Raw genomic sequence first — 19,444 nt, forward strand, 5'->3', positions numbered from 1 at the left:
ACAAATGGGGATACTTTCTTAGCATTACACTTCCTAACTCTCGAGTCAATTTTCCCACATTGTGGTTCTACCACCAAACTCTGCCTAGTTTGATAATCCTTCTCCTAAGCACTTGTTCCTTTTCACTCTATAACCTTTCCTGGTTGCTCCATATAGGTTACGTCGGGTTGCATATCTATGCGCTCGTATGCCTCTATTTATCTGGCATCTGAATTACACTTCCTTAACATTGATACGTGAAACACGTTATGACCTGCTACATGTTCGGGGTTAGGGCTAGCTCATATGCTAACTTCCTAAACGTCTTAATATATCCAAGGGTCCAACAAATTGTAGACTTAGCTTTCCTTTCTTTCCGAACCTCATCAATCCTTTCCAAGGGATACCTATAACATTTCTAGGTCCCCTATTTCATACTCCTTATCCTTTCGTGTCAAATCAACATACTTATCATGTCCATCTTGGGCTACTACCAGCCGTCCTCTGATTAGATCTATCATATCCTTGGTCCTTTGGACTACTGCGGGTCCGAGCATCTTGCGCTCTACAACTTCATCCTAACATAAGGGAGATCAACATTGTCTTCCCTCAAGGATCTCATAAGGCGACATCTCGATAATGACATAGGATCTATTGTCGTAAGATAACTCAATTCTCATTAAGTGATCATTCCAAATTCTTTCAAGTCTATTACACAGACTCTCATCATAGCTTCTAATCATTAGAACTTTTGCTTCTCAATACCCATTCTTTTCCAGTTCGTAATCGCTACTACCTTCCGTTCCTAATATTATACGGGTTATACTTTTGCTCGCTAGCGTTCTATAACCTTTTAATAACCACGTCAACCTTAGTATCACGAATGTGTTCCCATTCCGCATACTACCACCACTTTATTACTCCTTTTTCAGTTGTTTCTATTTTCCAAAATTTGATCAATCAAATAGAAGTAAAGGAATTTGTTGAGAGATCACTAAGATCATGAACACTTGTTATATCGCATAGTTAGTACAGAAGGTGGCCAGCCTTTAGTATTTGACAAGCAATTAAACAACATGTGGTATCCTACTAGGCTTCTATCACAAAGATAGATAGTCATTCGGCAATACCTCCCCTTCTGGAAGGGTTGTTCTTCTCAGCTTACATGAAATGAAAAGAAGAGAAAAGAACGAACTGAAGAGAATTGTATATATGAAAAAAAATTCTTGCCATAAAATATCTGGCTTGGAATCTACCTCTGAACTATAGAGGTTTGTCATAGGAGAACAAAACATATATGTATTTATATCAACATCAAGTATTATAGCATCGTATTTCACATGCCTAAATATTTTCGCTATCCCGTCCATCATTCTATGGACCCATGCTCTTCCTCGAGCTTATACACAATCACCTTTGAAACTCCCTCGACATTGAAAATCGAATCTGGGATCTCATTCTAGACATCATCGTTACTAGAATTCTATGCTTGCATCGCAAACTTCCTCGTATAGTCATACGACCCTCAATTAATAAGGAGGAATAAATATTCAAGAGGTAAATAATCTACCTAATTAGTCTATTCAATGATAACTTATACATCACCATGACCCGATTAGTGGTACTTAATCTCAACATCCATTCCAATACAACTCTCATGATTGTAATCGACTCATTACTCGCAGAATCATTGCTGCACTACTATGGTCCACCACTGACTTACTGTCGTCATTCATTTTCCATGAAATCTTAATATCTAACCATACGGAGTCCATACATGTCGTATCAAATCCTTCTAAGGAGGTAACATAATCACCATTCCTGATTCATGAAGAACACTCCTGATCCTGACATACATTCATGACATGAAGCAGATAAAATTGGAGAAGAGTTTCAATCAAAGCAACTATAGCAGGTTAATACCATTCTTAATCGTATGCCTTCAATTAAAGACTTAACTCAAAGGTTCGTTTAGTCCTTTTTGAAATATGGTCCTGGATTATTCTCAAGATAGGACCTTCTAAGATAGATAGCCCGTTCATGGCGATTACACGAATTAAACCTTTACCAACTACTATTACGGTTGGGTATTGCACAGTCATCAAAAGGATTGTCAATCTTCCAAACCATAATACAACCTTTACGGCTTCAACCATCATCACTGTATTCCTTTGGCACAAGCGCCTATAATTATCCTCTTACCTTTAAAGTGTCGGCCACCTCTTTGGCCTTTCCTGACAGTAAAATTTCCCTACAGTCAATGTCATTTTAACCACCTTCAACTAAATTCTCTACCTTATTTCAATCACTGTTTATGTGAAAATGTCTTCCTTAAAATCTGATGAGTAAGAAAAGAAATCACCATTTTTCCATAAGTTATTGCCTCAGTCTTTAGAGGTTAATCACTGTCGCGACTGACTCTCGATCGTACTTAGAACATCTTTTGTCTTAGGTCCTAATTGCCCTGAACAATTCCGACCTTTACTGGTTCGATCCATACTTTCTCGTGGTTTAACACGTGCCACACTTGGCATCATTATAATCACGTCATATTCCTTTTATCAACATTTTTATTCTTGAGAATTTTGAATATTACCTTTCTCCATGCAAAACCTCTAAGGTTATCTTTCAATAGTTCCTCCTGTATTCCCTAGATACAGGGCATATCGAAATACCATTTACTATTACTAGAACCATTGTCTATATACTTCTGAAAAATTTCTCCACTGAGTCTTAAAGGTTGTTGTTACCTTAACCCTTTCCCAATCATACTGTCAAAACTCATACTGCCCCTATTAAGGGTGAAATGCCAACCTTTAGGCATTCCCCTAGGATTCGTTTTAAGTTACCGATGTTCTATCCTTAATTCCACCTTTAAAAAGGTACATGCATCCTTACATGGATAAATCAAGTCATATACCCCTGATAAGGGTGTCTTATTCAATCATTCCCACCTCGATAGTATATGTCTAATTTCACAATAATATTTGTATTCAAAATGGGGTCAATCAATATGGCCTCCAAAAGATAACAATGGTTATCCGCTTGTCTTGCCTAATTTGGTAACAATAATAAGGATGTTCTGGAAGATATTGGTCGTGTTCAACGTGAACCTCTTCTTAATAATTCCTTATTTACTTTTGTTGTTTATCCCAACAGTCATCTCAATATTGGGATATCTCTCATACCTGGCGTCTCCCTTTCTGGGTATCAAGCCACCGGTCTTACACTTCACATCCTTGAAGGTCACTTCCTTCATCCAATTTTCCTAATTTCTTACTTCCTTTTCTCCTCAGTCTATCCGCGTCTCATTATTTATCCTTCGAACTATCTCAAGGTTTCCTCGAATCCTCCCAACTTAAAGGGGGTACAATATATGTCTTATACCTTCAACCATCAATTTTAACTCATGGTGAATCATCCTCATCCTGACGATTACATACTTTTCTATTTCTGTTGCTATGAGTCTTTAGGGTTTCCTCATACCCAACTCCCTTATCATTCCTCAAACCCTATTGCCTTTATATTCCTTTCTACTTCAGTTTCTTTTTATTTTCCTTTCTCTTATCATTATTTCACAAACCAATCACAACATAAGCATTGATTTCAAACATCCCGTCATTCTGGATTCGTGTCCTCAGAACGAATCTTGACAACTTTTATAACTTAAATTCATAATTCATCATACTCATCCGCTTTTATTCTAGCTCCAAAGCTTTTACACTATCTCTATACTCTTGGGAAGCACTCTCCTGAAAATAATTGACTGAACTTAAATCAGTTTATTATAATCTCTTGCTCCGTGCCTTCCTTGGTCTTTCACCAGTGGGTGGTCTCTCTCTTAGGAGGGTAAGTGACAAAAACAGTCTTTTGTGATTCGTCAATCATTTAGAATCTCAAATGATTCCTATATTTCCTTTAGCCAGGCTCTTGCCTCGACTGGGTCAACCTGTTCCTTGGAACTCTGAGAGCTTAGCGATTTAAAGGTCATGAAAGAATTTCCTACCGCATTGTTTCCTCAAGGTGGTAGTTGGGGATAATAGTCTAAGTTCTGTCTAGACAGGTCCATAAATTGCCGTATAGGAGTACCGTCTCGGGTCTCCTTTCCTTACTCGACTTTCTGTTTCCTTAGTATGAAATGGTTCAACCTTCTCCCATAATTGGGGTTATCTTATACATTAAAAACCTTGTTTTCCACTTCATTATGTTATGGGTTCCTTCTATCGTGATGGCGTCCTCCCTGGCTATCACATTCAGGGTTTGCCCTAAATCTTATTCCTTGAACTATGACTTTCATCTAAGATCTCATCTTTAAGCTCTTAAACGTTTGGAACCCAAATTCTATAGGAATACCTCCTTATTCCCTTATCATCTCTCTCGGTATTAATCTCATATCTATTTGTTGGCTCTCTGCCTTCATTCATCACTTTTACTGGCACAATATGTTCTTTTCCAATAATTCGGGCTGTATTGCAATCTCAAACAGCTTTTCGGTACCGGCTCCGGTTACCTTCACTTCTATTTCCATTTTCTCAAAATCTTTTATAAACTCCCCAAAAGACATTATCATCTTGAGTCTCTCCTTTTTACTAAGGGCATCAGCCACCATATTGGCTTTCCCCGAATGATAAAGAATCTCCCAATCATTATTCTTGATTAGCTCTAACTGCCTCCTCTGGCATACGTTGAGCTCTTTCTACGTGAAAATGTACTAGAGCACTTATGGCTTAGGTAATTCTGGCACTTCTCTCCATACAAGTAGTGCCTCCAATCCTTAGGGTAAAACTATTGCCACGAGCCTAAGCTCATGAGCGGGGATATCGAATTTCATATTACCTTAATTGTCTTGACATGTACGCGATTACCTTACCGTGCTGCATAAGCACGCACCCTAAGCCCTTGTGCGAAGCGTCACTATACTTCACAAAATCTTTTTTTTTCCATCCGGCAACGCCAGCATAAGGGCCATCACCAACCTCTGCTTCAGTTCTTGAAAGTTGTTTTCGCATTTCTCTGTCCATTCGAACTTCTCAGTCTTACGAGTAAGCCGCGTTAAAGGGGCTACTAACTTTACAACTTGAACGAACCTCCGGTAGTGACCGGCCAATCCTACCTCTGGTAGTCGACCAAACCATGGTCATCAATTCATCAGTGGTCCTTTATCCAATCCTGTCAGGATCCTCCATGGGATCCTCCTCAACAACTATCCCTACTAGGACAACATCCTCAATATCAACATCATCCGGTCCTGCATTAGGACACTCTATCGAATCCACAATCTGATCTCCAATAACTAATAAAACATCATCGCGTTGATGTTCCTCAACTTCAGGGTTCGGAGTCCCGCTACCATATACGATAACGAACTACGCTCCTATCACGATATTTATAAGGGTTCCCATAAGGGTTTTAACCGTCAGTACTACGTTAGGTAGCCCGACTATGAACTTGGCAAGAGTTCTTATTATCTTAGTGAATCTTATTATCTTAACGTCCCATCATCTCTGAGGTTTATAACGCTTAGCTCTGATACCATTTCTGTAACACCCCCAGATCCGGGGTCGGGGATCCGGGTTGTCACGGTCTTTCTTTCCACAATATCACTTCACTTAATTAATAATAAATAACCTCATGCTGTGACCCCACACTAACACACACCACAACCCGTTATAGTCTCAGAGATGAAATTGAAATAAGTACAAGTCTTTGAATCCACAATTTAAAATTATTACAACCCAAAATGATTACTTGATAATTTACAGTTAATTGCCATTATCTGCCACAAGTTATAATTATACATAATTTGATTCTCAAAAGTAGATGGTCTGAACTACAATGGATCTACCTCTGTAGCTATAGCAGCTACAACATCATCGGGAAGACGCGGGACGCTTCCCACGTGCTTGCGCTGGGTCTGCTGGAGTCTGGCCATCTCTCCTAACTGTTGTTGTGTGATGAAGAAATAAAGCAAGAGTGAGCCTTACAGCTCGCAAGATAATATGTAGTGATAACAATAATACCAGTATCTAAATGGATACTTACTAGAATCTTTATCGTGTGTAAGATAATTACTTACTAGATATAAGTAAAAACAAAGAATGAAGTTACCAATACTTCCCCACACTTATATCATTTATAAAGCTACTTGAACTATCACCGTTCAAAGTATGATAAGATTCACGAGGTCATCCCATAGATGAGACCACAAATAAAACTTGAAAATATTTGATCTTTGAAATATTTTGAAAAGAGATGAAGTTACGAGATACTTCTTTCAATGGATACCCCAATAAAAATGTTTGACCCTATCAATGCTTCGGCAACCACCCATTAGTAGCCTTTCGATTGAAATGCTACGGGTAGTGTTGCAGAATTATCCAAATGGATGATGAACTCATTACGGGAGTTTACCGCGCCAGGAAGACCACTTACGATGATCAGTCGTAGTAGTACAACCCCACCATTTTCTACATGTAGAGAAGAACCTGTCGGATTTACTTGTCAACCGAACACTGAACTCCTAAGGAATGGACCGCCTTAGCGGAACTTCCAGGCCATTTGGGCCAATATAATAAGGCTGGGCCGGCGCTACTCGACCACTTACGCCACTCCTAGTTCAGATGAAATCCATGACTCTGAAACGTAAAGCTCGTTTCCCCCTTTCCCCAAGTAGAAACTTGTTGATACGGCTCCACCAAGAAGTCGTATCTAGTTGGAAAGGAAAACTCACCGATATTTCCCAGGCGATGCCTGTTAATGGATTAACTTGTTCCAAGAATTTTACTTCCCGAATATTGGGTAAGTAATCAAAAACTCTTTTACCAAGACAGCAACCTTGTTGCGAATATAAAACACACCACCGAGCCGGATCCCCCACGTTTTGAGCGAGTATTTAAATCTCCTTTTTAAAAGGAAGATCTTAAATATAAAAATAGTTTTGGGATCCGCTCTATCTTTTGAAAATCATTTTAAAGACTCGAAAACACTTTAAAGAGTGTTTGGAGTAAAACTGATTTAATGAAGTAAATCAGTCCCCAGAATATTTAGAAAATGACTGAATGTTAATATTTAAAATAATATTCCCATAAAGAATAATCTTTATAAAAATAATTGAAGTAGAAGTTTTGAAACTTATACTTGAAATGAATATTAAATAACCAAAGATATACTTATATGAAAGTACTATCTTTATTTGAATAATCGAAAATAAGTTTGATTATTGACACCTTATTCTTTAATAAAATAAAGAATATACCTCAGCAAATACTCGGAGTCATAGATCCTCAAATGAATATTCAAATAATATTCAATAAATAAAATAAGCTGAGTAATAAGCCCTCAAATGAATATTCGAAATAATATTCATTAAATAATAAGCCGAGTCATAATACCTCGAATGAATATTATAAATAATATTCATTAAATAAAATAAAGGAGTCATAAGTCCCCGAATGAATATTCAAATAATATTCAGATAAATAAATAAAAGGAGTCATAAGTCCCCGAATGAATATTCAAAATAATATTCATTTATAAAGTAAAAGGAGTCATAAGTTCTCGAATGAATATTCAAAATAATATTCAATAATAAAATAAAGTTAAAGTTATCGAATAAACCTTATTCGATTAATAGTTTTAAAAACTATATCCATATATATATATAACTATATATATATATAATATACTCGGGAACATCGACTCCCGGTTTAGAAATATGTTCACCTTTTATCCCCTATACTAAGGGTATACGCAACTACTTGCTTATTTCTAGCATAGGTATTATGCAACTATAAGCATTGAAATCAACAGATAGATAACCAGATTACGAAACAGACATGCATATATACCATATTAGCATGCTCCAATATATCGCAAAATTTGCTAATAACAATCATGCAATATCACAAGATAATGCATATACATATATTTACATCACAACAACAGTATAACGGGTAGAAAACTTGCCTGAGCGACTTGGGGGTGAGAAAGGCTCGGGACGAGTCTGGTAACCTATAAACAACAAGTAAGTTGGAATTAAACCAAAATCACTTGTAAATCTATACTTTAACTAACTTAGACTCTAACGCTTGTTTTGCGCTCACCGATTCGCTTAAGTCACTCGGGTACCCTCGGCTCCACCATTTTTAATAATTTAACCTTTACGAGTTTTAAAGCGATTCCTTCGCGAGTGTCTTACCAACTGCCTAACACACTTACCATAAATGTTTCATACATTAATTAACCCTTTTTGGTCTTTAACCTATGTTTCAAAGTAAGGCGAGGGAAAAAGTTTCGTTCGCGAAACGCCGTTACTTGAAACGGTCGTTTCTCCTAAACCGTGCATCGGAATCGAACGAACTACATATCAAAACGAAGCTCGTAACATGAGCTATCTAAACATGGCAGTGGTCATAATCTAGCAGGGGGTTCTCGGGTCCTAATGCTATGCACAAAAACAGTCCAAAGAAAATCGGACGTTACGACGGCTATGTTTACGCGATTTCCCAATTTTAAACCATACAAAACCAACCACAAACCAACCTCAAATCCAACACACAACAAACATCCATCCTTATCACATCATAACAACCCCAACCAATTCAATTTAATCATTCATACTTATGCTTAAACTTAACTTTAATCATACTTAAGTTCCTTTAAATCAAAACCACAACAATTACCATTCCATTTCACTACCATTCCAAATCCCAAACTCTAAATCATAACAACAAACTACAATATCAACCCACTAATCAAAATCATCTTATAATATATAGGAATCTAGGGTTTGGAGATGGTATACCTTCCTTGAAGTGGTGGGTGGAGCTAGGAAGCCTTAAGAAGCTTTGAGAAGTCTTAAGAATGCTTGGATCTTCAAGAAAAACAAGAAAAAGTTCAAGTTAAAAACTTGAAAACACTATTCATTGTCTTCTTCTTTGATTAAATGAAGAAGATTGAGAAAGAATTAATGGTTTAAACTCATGATATAGTCCTAACTAAGCATAAAGATGATTAGGGAATTATCTTACCAATTTAGGAAGCTTGGATCTTGGATTTTGAATTTCTCTTGCCTTTTGAATAGTGAAAAGCCGTGAGCAATGAAGAACAAAGCCTTGGTTGCTTTTGATTTTTGAAAAATGATTTTTGCTTGGCTTGGTTGCTTGGTTTTTGTGCTTGCTTTAGTCAATTACCTTCTTGCCCTTGAAATTGTGTGGTTACAAAGCTACCACACCTCCTTCCTTCCCATGTCATGCTTATGTCATCCTCATGATGTCATCCTCCCTTCCTTGTCCTCTTTCTATTGGTTGGATGACATCATTCCCCCTAATCCCTTTGATTAACTTCCTAATCGTTTGCCTAATGACCGCTGATCTGTTATACGGTTTGCTTAACTTTCGTTCTCGTTTATCGTTTGAAGGATCATACCCGGGATCTTATTACTTAGGATTCCCTTAACCTTTCTCAATACATTATATTCCTTTTTATGATCCTCTATTATAATCCTTTAATTTAAATCCTTTTTATCCTGTTACCTTATACTCAATTCTCTCCGTATCTTGTGGATTTCCGGGAAAAACCAAAGTGTTCGGAATTGGATTCTGACGATCTTTACATACACTTATATACTTCATAGAGTACTAATAATATCCCAGAATATCCATAACAGAACCCCTACATAGTGTGGCATGAAAAGTTTTCTCATTCAGCAAAAATACTATTCATAAGGGTTTCAAAATTTTCCAAAAATTGGGGTTATTACAGTTGTGATTATTCGTCTATGAGTGTCGCGAATTTATAAGATAGTGTGTTAATCTTTAATGAAGCAAAAGTGAATTTAAGGGTTTAGAAGTTGTCATGCTAGCATAGGTTCATGTATGTGATATGCATGATTCGTAGGTAATTTAACCATCTTACTTGCCTTATGTAATAATGATAGATAACTTGCGCATTAAACAGTTATATTATCAAATTCTATAGACATATAGGGTCTCAATATAATTGGTGTCTATTCAGCTTCTATCTTTTTTGTGGATATCTGGTAGTATGGTATTCGTACAACGAAAGTTGGCATTTATCAGTTTTGTGTTATCTGATTAGTGTCATCACCATTACATGCTAAGGTTAAGAACAAAAAGGATATTGAATGAAGTATTTAATGAAGTTAGAATCCCATGTTTGTGTCATATATTATTCAATTCTCTTTAATTTCCTAGTTTATGTTCTTTAGTATAATTCTTAGTTAATCATAGTTATAAACAATCTCAAATTGTTATTCGTCTTAGCATTGGATAATAACCATATTAGTGTTGTATAGATAGATTGATTGAAATTAACCTAAACCTATCCCTGTGGGTACGAGCTAGAATTTATTCTATATTACTTGCGATCGCGTATACTTGCGTGAATATTAGCGCATGTTCTAGCCCTAACAAGTTTTTGGCGCCGCTGCCGGGGATATCAATGTTAATTTTTAGTTTGTGTTTATCATCATTGGTCGTTAAAGTTCAGTGACTCGGACATTATTACTTACTATTTTCCTTTTCGTGTTTCAAGTACTCTAGCAAGCGTGGATGCATACACGTTCACGGTCTCGTAAGAGAACACTGGATCTAGCTGAGAAAGAAGTTGTAGTCGAAGAGAAAGTTGAAGAAGAGATCTTAGTTGAGAAAGAAGAAGAGGCTCTTATTGCAATGGGAGAACCCGAAGCGAATCCAAAGGATTTGATGGACTACTCTCAACCGAAGATCAATGATATTCAGTCTAGCATTGTTCAACCAGCCATCACGGCTAATACCTTTGAGATCAAGTCGAGCATGATTCAAATGATACAGAACTTAGTTCAGTTTGGGGGTTCTCCGACAGAAGACCCCAACATACACATCAGATATTTCATCGAGATCTGCGATACTTTCAAGTTCAACGGAGTTTCTGAAGATGCTATTAAGTTTAGGCTTTTCCCATTCTCTCTAAGGGATAAAGCTAAGTGCTGGTTACATTCTCTACCACCAGGGTCTATCACCAAATGGGAGGATCTTGCTTAAAAGTTCTTAACTAAATTCTTTCCTATGGCGAAGACTGCTGCAATCAGAAATGCACTTAATCAATTTGCTTAACAATCTGGAGAATCTTTATGTGAGGCTTGGGATCAATATAAGGAGATGCTTAGGAAGTGTCCTCGTCATGGGATGCCTGACTGTAGATCATTAACTGTTTCTATAATGGTTTGGGTGCTACTTCTAGACCCATGCTTAATGTAGCATCAGGAGGAGCCTTGTGGGCTAAAAGCTATGATGAAGCTTATGAATTGATTGAACTGATGGCTGCTAATGAATACCAGAATCCTACTCAGCGACTATCTCAGGGTAAGCTAGTAGGAATTCTGGAGTTGGATGCAGCTACTGCTATAGCTGCTCAACTTAAGGCTTTAACGATGAAGGTGGATTCTCTGTCTAATTATGGAGTTAATCAGATCACTAGTGTCTGTGAGCTTTGTGCTGGTTCCCATGAGACTGATTAGTGTGCCATTTCTAATGAATCAGCTCAGTTCGTGAGCAACTTTCAGAGGTCACAGCAACCTGTACCAGCCAACTATCATCCTAACAACCGCAATCATCCTAACTTTAGCTGGAGCAACACTCAGAATGCGGTTCAGCAGCCTTATCAGCAGTACCCAGCAAAGCAGTACAACCCCCCAGGTTTTCAGCAACCGCAATATGCACCAAGGAAACAACTCCAGCTGTAATAGTCTAATGACAAATCTGAATTGGAAGAGTTGAGGCTCATGTGCAAGAGCCAAGCGGTGTCTATCAAGACCTTGGAAAATCAAATTGGACAAATTGCCAATGCCTTGCTGAATCGTCAACCTGGTACACTTTCTAGTGACACTAAAGTACTAAGAAAGAGGGAAGCTAAGGAGCAGGTTAAGGCAATTACATTAAGGTCTGGGAAGGTTACAAATCCCGAACACTCTCAAGTTTTGGATGAAGAAGCTGTGGCTGAGGAAGAAGTGCAGAAGGATGCTGAAGTGGAACCAAGGAAGACTACTGTTAAACACACTCCTCCTGAGGGTAATACAGGGGAGAAACAGATCTATCCTCCACCTCCCTTTCCTAAGAGGCTGCAGAAGAAAAGGCTGGATAAGCAGTTTGAGAAGTTTCTAGAGGTGTTCAAGAAACTTCACATCAACAAACCTTTCACTGAAGCTCTTGAACATATGCCTAGTTATACGAAGTTTATGAAAGGTATACTCTCTCGGAAGGTGAATCTTGATGACTTAGAGACAGTTGCTCTCACGGAGGAATGCAGTACTGTGCTACAACAGAAGTTGTCTCCGAAGCTTAAAGATCCTAGAAGCTTCACTATTCCTTGCACCATTGGAAAATTGTCATTTGACAAATGCTTATGTGACTTGGGATCTAGCATCAATCTGAAGCCTTTGTCAATCTTCAAGAAGTTGGACTTACCTGATCCAAAACCTACTTATATGACTCTACAGTTGGTCGATCGTTCTATTACTTATCCGCGAGGCATTGTCGAGGATGTTTTGGTCAAGGTGGATAAACTCATCTTTCCTGCTGATTTTGTAATTCTTGATTTCGAGGAGGATAAGAAGATTCCCATAATCTTGGGAAGACCTTTCTTGGCTACTGGCCGAACCTTGATAGATGTGCAGAAGGGTGAGCTCACCATGCGAGTGTTGGATCAGGATGTCATTTTTAATGTGTTCAATGCCATAAAATTTCCTACGGAAAATGAGGAGTGCTTAAAGGTGGAGTTGGTCGATTCCGTGGTTACTTCAGAACTTGATCAATTGCTAAGGTCTGATGTCTTAGAGAAGGCCTTGTTGGGAAATTCTGATACTGAAGATGATGAAGGTGATGAACAATTATAATATCTGAATGCTTCTCCCTGGAAAAGGAAGATGGAAATGCCTTTTGAAACTCTTGGAATGGAGGAGCTGAACAAATCTCCAAAGCGCCTCAAGCCATCTATTGAGGAAGCTCCTACACTTGAGCTTAAACCATTTCCTGAACACTTAAGGTACGCTTTTTTAGGTGATGCATCTACTTATCCTATTATTATTGCGTCTGACCTTTCAGGTAGTGATGAGGAAAAACTCTTAAGAATTCTGAGAGAGTTCAAATCGGCAATTGGATGGATGATAGCAGATATCAAGGGAATCGACCCTTCTTATTACATGCATAAAATTATTCTAGAGGAAGGTAGCAAGCCTACTGTTGAGCAACAAAGAAGGCTAAATCATATCATTAAAGAAGTTGTGAAGAAGGAAATTCTTAAGTGGCTGGATGCAGGGATCATCTATCCCAATTCTGACAGTTCTTGGGTGAGTCCAGTTCAGTGTGTACCAAAGAAATGAGGTATCACCGTTATTGCTAATGAGAAGAATGGGCTCATTCCTACTCGAACAATCATAGGGTGGAGAGTTTGCATGGATTATAGGAAGCTGAACAAGGCCACGAGAAATGATCACTTCCCTATGTCGTTTATTGATCAGATGCTTGACAAATTGGCTGGGCATGAGTATTACTGTCTTCTGGATGGCTATTCGGGCTATAATCAGATTTGTAAAGCTCCGAAAGATCAGGAAAAGACTACTTTCACTTGTCAATTTGGTACTTTCGCCTTTAGAAGAGTTTTTTTTGGTCTATGTGGGGCACCGACCACATTTCAGAGATGCATGATGGCTATTTTCTCTAACATGATTGGTCAAAATGTGGAGAGTGTTCATGGACGACTTCTCTGTGTTAGCGATTCATTTGATGAGTGCTTGCAGAATCTTGGGGACGTGCTTAAAAGGTGTGTTGAGACCAATTTGGTTCTCAACTGGGAGAAATGTCACTTTATGGTGCGACAGGGCATTATACTTGGTCACAAGATCTTTAATAAGGGTCTTGAGGTGGACAAAGCCAAAATGGGGGTCATTGAAAATTTTCCTCTACCAATTTCTGTAAAGGGAGTTCGCAGCTTTCTTGGTCATGCAGGCTTATATAGGCAGTTCATCAAGTACTTCTCAAAAATTTCTAAACCTTTGTGCAATCTGCTAGAGAAGGATGTCCCGTTCAAGTTTGATGACGAGTACTTAGCTGCTTTTGAGTTCTTGAAGAAGAGTTTAATCACGACACCTGTCATAACTACACCTAATTTAAATGAACCTTTGAGATGATGTGCGATGCAAGTGACTATACAGTTGGAGTAGTTCTTGGGAAGAGAAAGAACAACATATTTCATGTGGTCTACTATGCTAGTAAGACCCTAAATGGTGCTCAACTGAATTATACTACTACTGAGAAAGAACTTCTGGCTATTGTCTACGGTTTTGAGAAGTTTTGATCTTATTTGATTGAAACGAAGGTGATAGTTTTCACTGATCATGCTACAATTCGATATCTCATCTCGAAGAAGGACTCGAAACCTAGATTGATTAGATGGGTTATTTTGCTTCAGGAGTTTGAATTAGAGATCAAGGATAGAAAAGGTACTGAGAATCAAGTCACTGATCATCTCTCGCATTTGGAAGACCCAAGTACAACTTCACAGGATAAGACATTGATAAATGAGTTTTTTCCCGATGAGCAGCTGTTTGGAGTGCAAGTGGAAGAACCGTGGTTTGCAGACATTGTGAACTACCTTGTGAGTAATATCATGCCCCCAGACTTGTCGTACGCTCAAAGGAAGAAGTTTCTTCAGGAGGTGAAGTGGTATATGTGGGATGAACCATATTTGTTTAGTCAAGGAGCTGACCAAATCATCAGGAGATATATTCCGTACAGCGAAACGTGGGGGGGGATCTTGCGAGATTGTCATTCGACTATTTATGGAGGCCACTATGGTGGAGAAAAGACAGCAGCTCGTGTCCTCCAAGCAGGATTCTTCTGGCCTACATTGTTTAAGGATGCACATCACTTTGTTTTGAAGTATGATCGATACCAGCGTGTGGGTAATATGTCCAAGAGGGATTGATAAGTGGCATTTTATACCACTTAGAACGTCTTAAAATGGCTTAAATTGGTGTCTTGAAATCAAGTATTTTGTGTATTTGATGCGTTTTTCTAGTGTTTATGCATTTCAGGGTTTTAGTTGCATTTTGGGGGAGGAATCATCAAGAATAAGCCTTGCCATGTGTTCACCATTGCGAGAGGAAAGAAACGGGCAGATTACGGCGAAGAAACGGAGCAAAATCAGATTTTTTCCAGTAGAGGTCTGAGCGCCCGCTCAGCATTGCTGAGCGGCCGCGCAGGGTCGGGAAAAAAGACAAATTATTTTAGGACTTCTACTTCTGTTTGGTTTCCACTTCTATGTAATCTGAGTTTTATGGGACTATTATATAAGTAGATTTGAGACGTTTTCACAAGTGTGGATTAAAAAGAAGATTGTGTTTTTACGCAAGAAGCGAAGGAGATAAGGAAGAAGACCGATTTAGCACACCGGAACGAAGAGGAAGCATATCTTCTTGTGATTCTTGTTTCGTTATAACGTTGGATGCGAGTTTTCCTGCTTTGAACTTATTTACTCTTGTGACGTACTCTGTTTTAATATAATTAGTTTAGTTATTATTTTCTTGTGTTTGTTTATCATGATTTCATATGAACCCATGATGACGATAAGTTCTATTATGGGATAATCGTGATCATGGGGTTGCAACGGATTTGTTATGGAATTTTTTAGTTAATCGTTTAATACTTTAGTGTGTGATGAATTCATGATATCTAGTATTGGTTGTGCGTATTCGTCTTATGTGCGTCGCGAACATATAAGATAGGGTGTTAATCTCTTGTGAAGCGACGGTGGATCTTGAGATTTAGAACTTGCCATGCTAGCATAGGTTCATGTACGTTGTGCATGATTAGTGGGTAACTCTAACAGTTTTATTTGCCCTATGTAATCAAAAGGAATAACTTGTGCTTAAATCGTTGTGTTGTCAATTTCTGTAGACATATAGGAACTCAACATAATTGATGACTATTCAACTTCTATCTTAATTGTGGATGCTTGGTAGAATGGTATTAGTATAATGAAAGTTGGCTTTTATCAGTTTCGTGTTATTCGATTAATATCATCAATGTCACATGCTAAAGGTAATAACAATGGCTATAGAAGGAAGTAATAATGAAGTTGTGATCTCATGAGTATTTTATTATTGATAAATTGAAGTGTTAGTTAAGTGATTAATTAAGTAGTTAATTATAGTTAATATTTAATCAACAATTTTAAGTGTTAGTGTCTTAACATTGAGAAGTAATAATACATTGGTGAGTGAGTTTAATTAGACAATAATTTAGTCTGAGTCTCTGAGGGAACGAACTAGAAAATATTCTATATTACTTGCGAACGCGTATGCTTGCGTGAATATTAGCGCGTGTTTTCGCCCTAACAAGTTTTTGGCGCCGCTGCCGGGGACTCGGCGTATTTGTTTAGTTTATGTACTTACCATCATTGGTCATTAGGACTCAGTGATTAGGACGTAGTAGTTACTTATTTTTTCCGGTTGTGTTTCAGGTACTTTAGCAAGCGTTTATGCAAACTCGTTCTCGTGCTCGCAAGATGACTTTAGATACAGCTGAGGAGACAGACGAAGTTCTTGATATTCCGGAGAAGTTAGATTTTGAGGATTCGGATTCAGGAACTGAGCAGAAAGAACCAGTAAACATGGGAGATCGTATTGTTCAAGCTGATCTAGCTCTTATGGATTTTTCTCGGCCTAAAATTGATGACATTCAGTCAAGCATCCTTCATCCGGCTATTCAAGCTAACACCTTTGAAATCAAGCCGGGCACTATTCAGATGGTGCAGAATTCTGTTTCTTTTGGAGGAGCGGCAACTGAAGACCCCAACATGCACATAAGGAATTTTGTCGAGATCTGCAGCACTTTTAAGTATAATGGCGTGACTGATGAGGCTATCAAGTTGAGGCTTTTCCCATTCTCATTGAGGGACAAGGCTAAAGACTGGTTACATTCTGAACCAGCTGGGTCCATCACTACGTGGCAAGATCTTGCGCAAAAGTTTCTGGTGAAGTTTTATCCGATGGCAAAGACTGCTGCTATGAGGAGTGCTCTTACTCAGTTTGCGCAACAACCTACAGAATCTATGTGCGAGGCTTGGGAACGCTACAAGGAAATGTTGAGAAAATATCCACATCATGGAATGCCGGATTGGATGGTGATCACTGGTTTCTATAATGGTTTGGGGGCCCAATCTCGGCCCATGCTCGATGCAGCAGCTGGAGGCGCCTTATGGGCTAAAAGCTATACTAAGGCGTATAATCTTATAGAGACGATGGCTGCAAATGAGCATCAAAACCCAACTCAGAGGATGACGTCAGGCAAGGTAGCAGGTATTCTGGAAGTTGATGCAGCCACCGCTATTGCAGCCCAGCTCCAAGCGCTATCAATGAAGGTTGATTCTCTGGCTACATATGGAGTTAATCAAATTACTATGGTTTGTGAGCTTTGTGCAGGTTCTCATGCTACGGATCAGTGTTCTCTTGTCAACGAATTTGTTCAGTATGTGAATAATTATCAGCGACAACAGTAGCATGTGCCAGCGACCTATCATCCTAACAACAGAAATTATCCAAATTTCAGCTGGGGGAATAATCAGAATGCTATTCAGCCACCATATCAGCAAGGAGTGAGTAAACAGTTTAACCCACCTGGATTCCAGCAACCATAGTAGTATGCTACAAGGCAATCATATCCTCAACAGGGGAGTACAGCTGCACCTACTAGTGCTGATTTTGAGGAACTTAAGCTGTTGTGCAAGAGTCAGGCGGTTTCTATCAAGACCTTGGAAAATCAAATCGGTCAATTAACCAATGCAGTGCTCAATCGTCAACCTGGCACTCTTCCCAGTGACACGGAAGTACCAGGCAGGAAGGAAGCTAAAGAGCAAGTCAAGGCTATTACCTTAAGGTCTGGAAAAGTGGCTGATGCTGAAAAGGCAAAAGAAGTAGACGCTGAAATTAGAGATGAAGAATCTAAGCAAAAGGAGAAAGCGGCGGAACCAAGGAAGACTACTGTTGAACACACTCTGCCTGAGGCTAATACAGGGGAGAAACAGCTCTATCCTCCACCACCTTTTCCTAAGAGATTGCAGCAACAAAAGCTGGATAGACAGTTCGGGAAGTTTCTGGAGGTGTTCAAGAAACTTCACATCAATATACCTTTCGCTGAGGCTCTGGAACAAATGCCTAGTTATGCGAAGTTTATGAAGACTATTCTTTCAAGGAAGGTGAAACTGGATGACCTTGAAACCGTTGCTCTCACGGAAGAATGCAGCGCTGTTCTGCAGCAAAAGTTACCACCAAAACTGAAAGATCCAGGAAGCTTCACCATTCCTTGCACCATTGGCAATCTGACTTTTGACAAGTGCCTTTGTGATTTGGGAGCAAGCATTAATCTGATGCCGTTGTCGATCTTTAAAAAGCTGGATCTGCCTGATCCAAAACCCACATACATGTCGCTACAATTGGCTGACCATTCCATTACTTACCCAAGGGGCATAGTTGAGGATGTGCTCGTCAAGGTGGATAAGCTCTTCTTTCCTGCAGATTTTGTTATTCTGGATTTTGAGGAAGATAAGAAAATTCCCATAATCTTGGGAAGGCCTTTCTTGGCTACTGGCCGTACCTTGATAGATGTGCAAAAAGGTGAACTTACTATGCGGGTCCAAGATCAGGATGTGACCTTCAACGTATTCAAGGCAATGAAATTCCCTACAGAAGATGAGGAGTGCTTAAAATTGGATATGATTGATTCTGCGGTTACTTCGGAACTCGATCGCATGCTAATGTCTGATGCATTGGAAAAGGCCTTAGTGGGGGATTTTGACAGCGATGATGAAGATGGCAACGAGCAATTACAATATCTGAATGCTTCTCCCTGGAAGCGAAAGCTGGACATACCATTTGAATCTCTTGGTACTTCTGACCTTAAGAATGCTGAAGGGAAGCTCAAACCATCAATAGAGGAAGCACCTACCTTGGAGCTCAAGCCATTACCTGAACACTTGAGGTATGCTTTTTTAGGTGATTCATCTACGTTACCTGTTATTATTTCATCTGACCTTTCAGGTAGTGAGGAAGACAAGCTCTTAAGGATTTTGAGAGAATTCAAATCGGCTATAGGATGGACCATAGCAGACATCAAGGGGATAAGTCCTTCATATTGTATGCATAAAATTCTGCTAGAGGAAGGTAGTAAGCCAACTGTGGAACAGCAGCGAAGACTGAATCCCATCATGAAGGAAGTGGTGAAGAAAGAAATTCTGAAATGGCTGGATGCAGGTATCATTTATCCTATTTCTGACAGCTCGTGGGTGAGCCCCGTACAATGTGTACCTAAGAAAGGAGGTATCACTGTGGTCGCAAATGAAAAGAATGAGCTCATCCCTACTCGAACAGTTACAGGATGGAGAGTATGCATGGATTATAGAAAATTGAACA

The 19,444-nt window shown here is 38.9% G+C and overlaps 2 non-coding genes across 2 annotated transcripts; both read right to left on the bottom strand.

The window, feature by feature from the left end:
• Positions 1-11,060: 11,060 nt before the first annotated feature.
• Positions 11,061-11,167, bottom strand: LOC141715929 (small nucleolar RNA R71). Its single transcript, XR_012572669.1, has one exon. It is a non-coding gene; the product is annotated as a small nucleolar RNA R71 (small nucleolar RNA).
• Positions 11,168-17,040: 5,873 nt separating this feature from the next.
• On the bottom strand, positions 17,041-17,147 carry LOC141716043 (small nucleolar RNA R71). Its single transcript, XR_012572776.1, has one exon. It is a non-coding gene; the product is annotated as a small nucleolar RNA R71 (small nucleolar RNA).
• Between the last annotated feature and the right edge of the window lie 2,297 nt (positions 17,148-19,444).

The sequence above is a fragment of the Apium graveolens genome, chromosome 3, assembly GCF_009905375.1.
Source record: "Apium graveolens cultivar Ventura chromosome 3, ASM990537v1, whole genome shotgun sequence".
Taxonomy (NCBI): Eukaryota; Viridiplantae; Streptophyta; class Magnoliopsida; order Apiales; family Apiaceae; genus Apium; species Apium graveolens.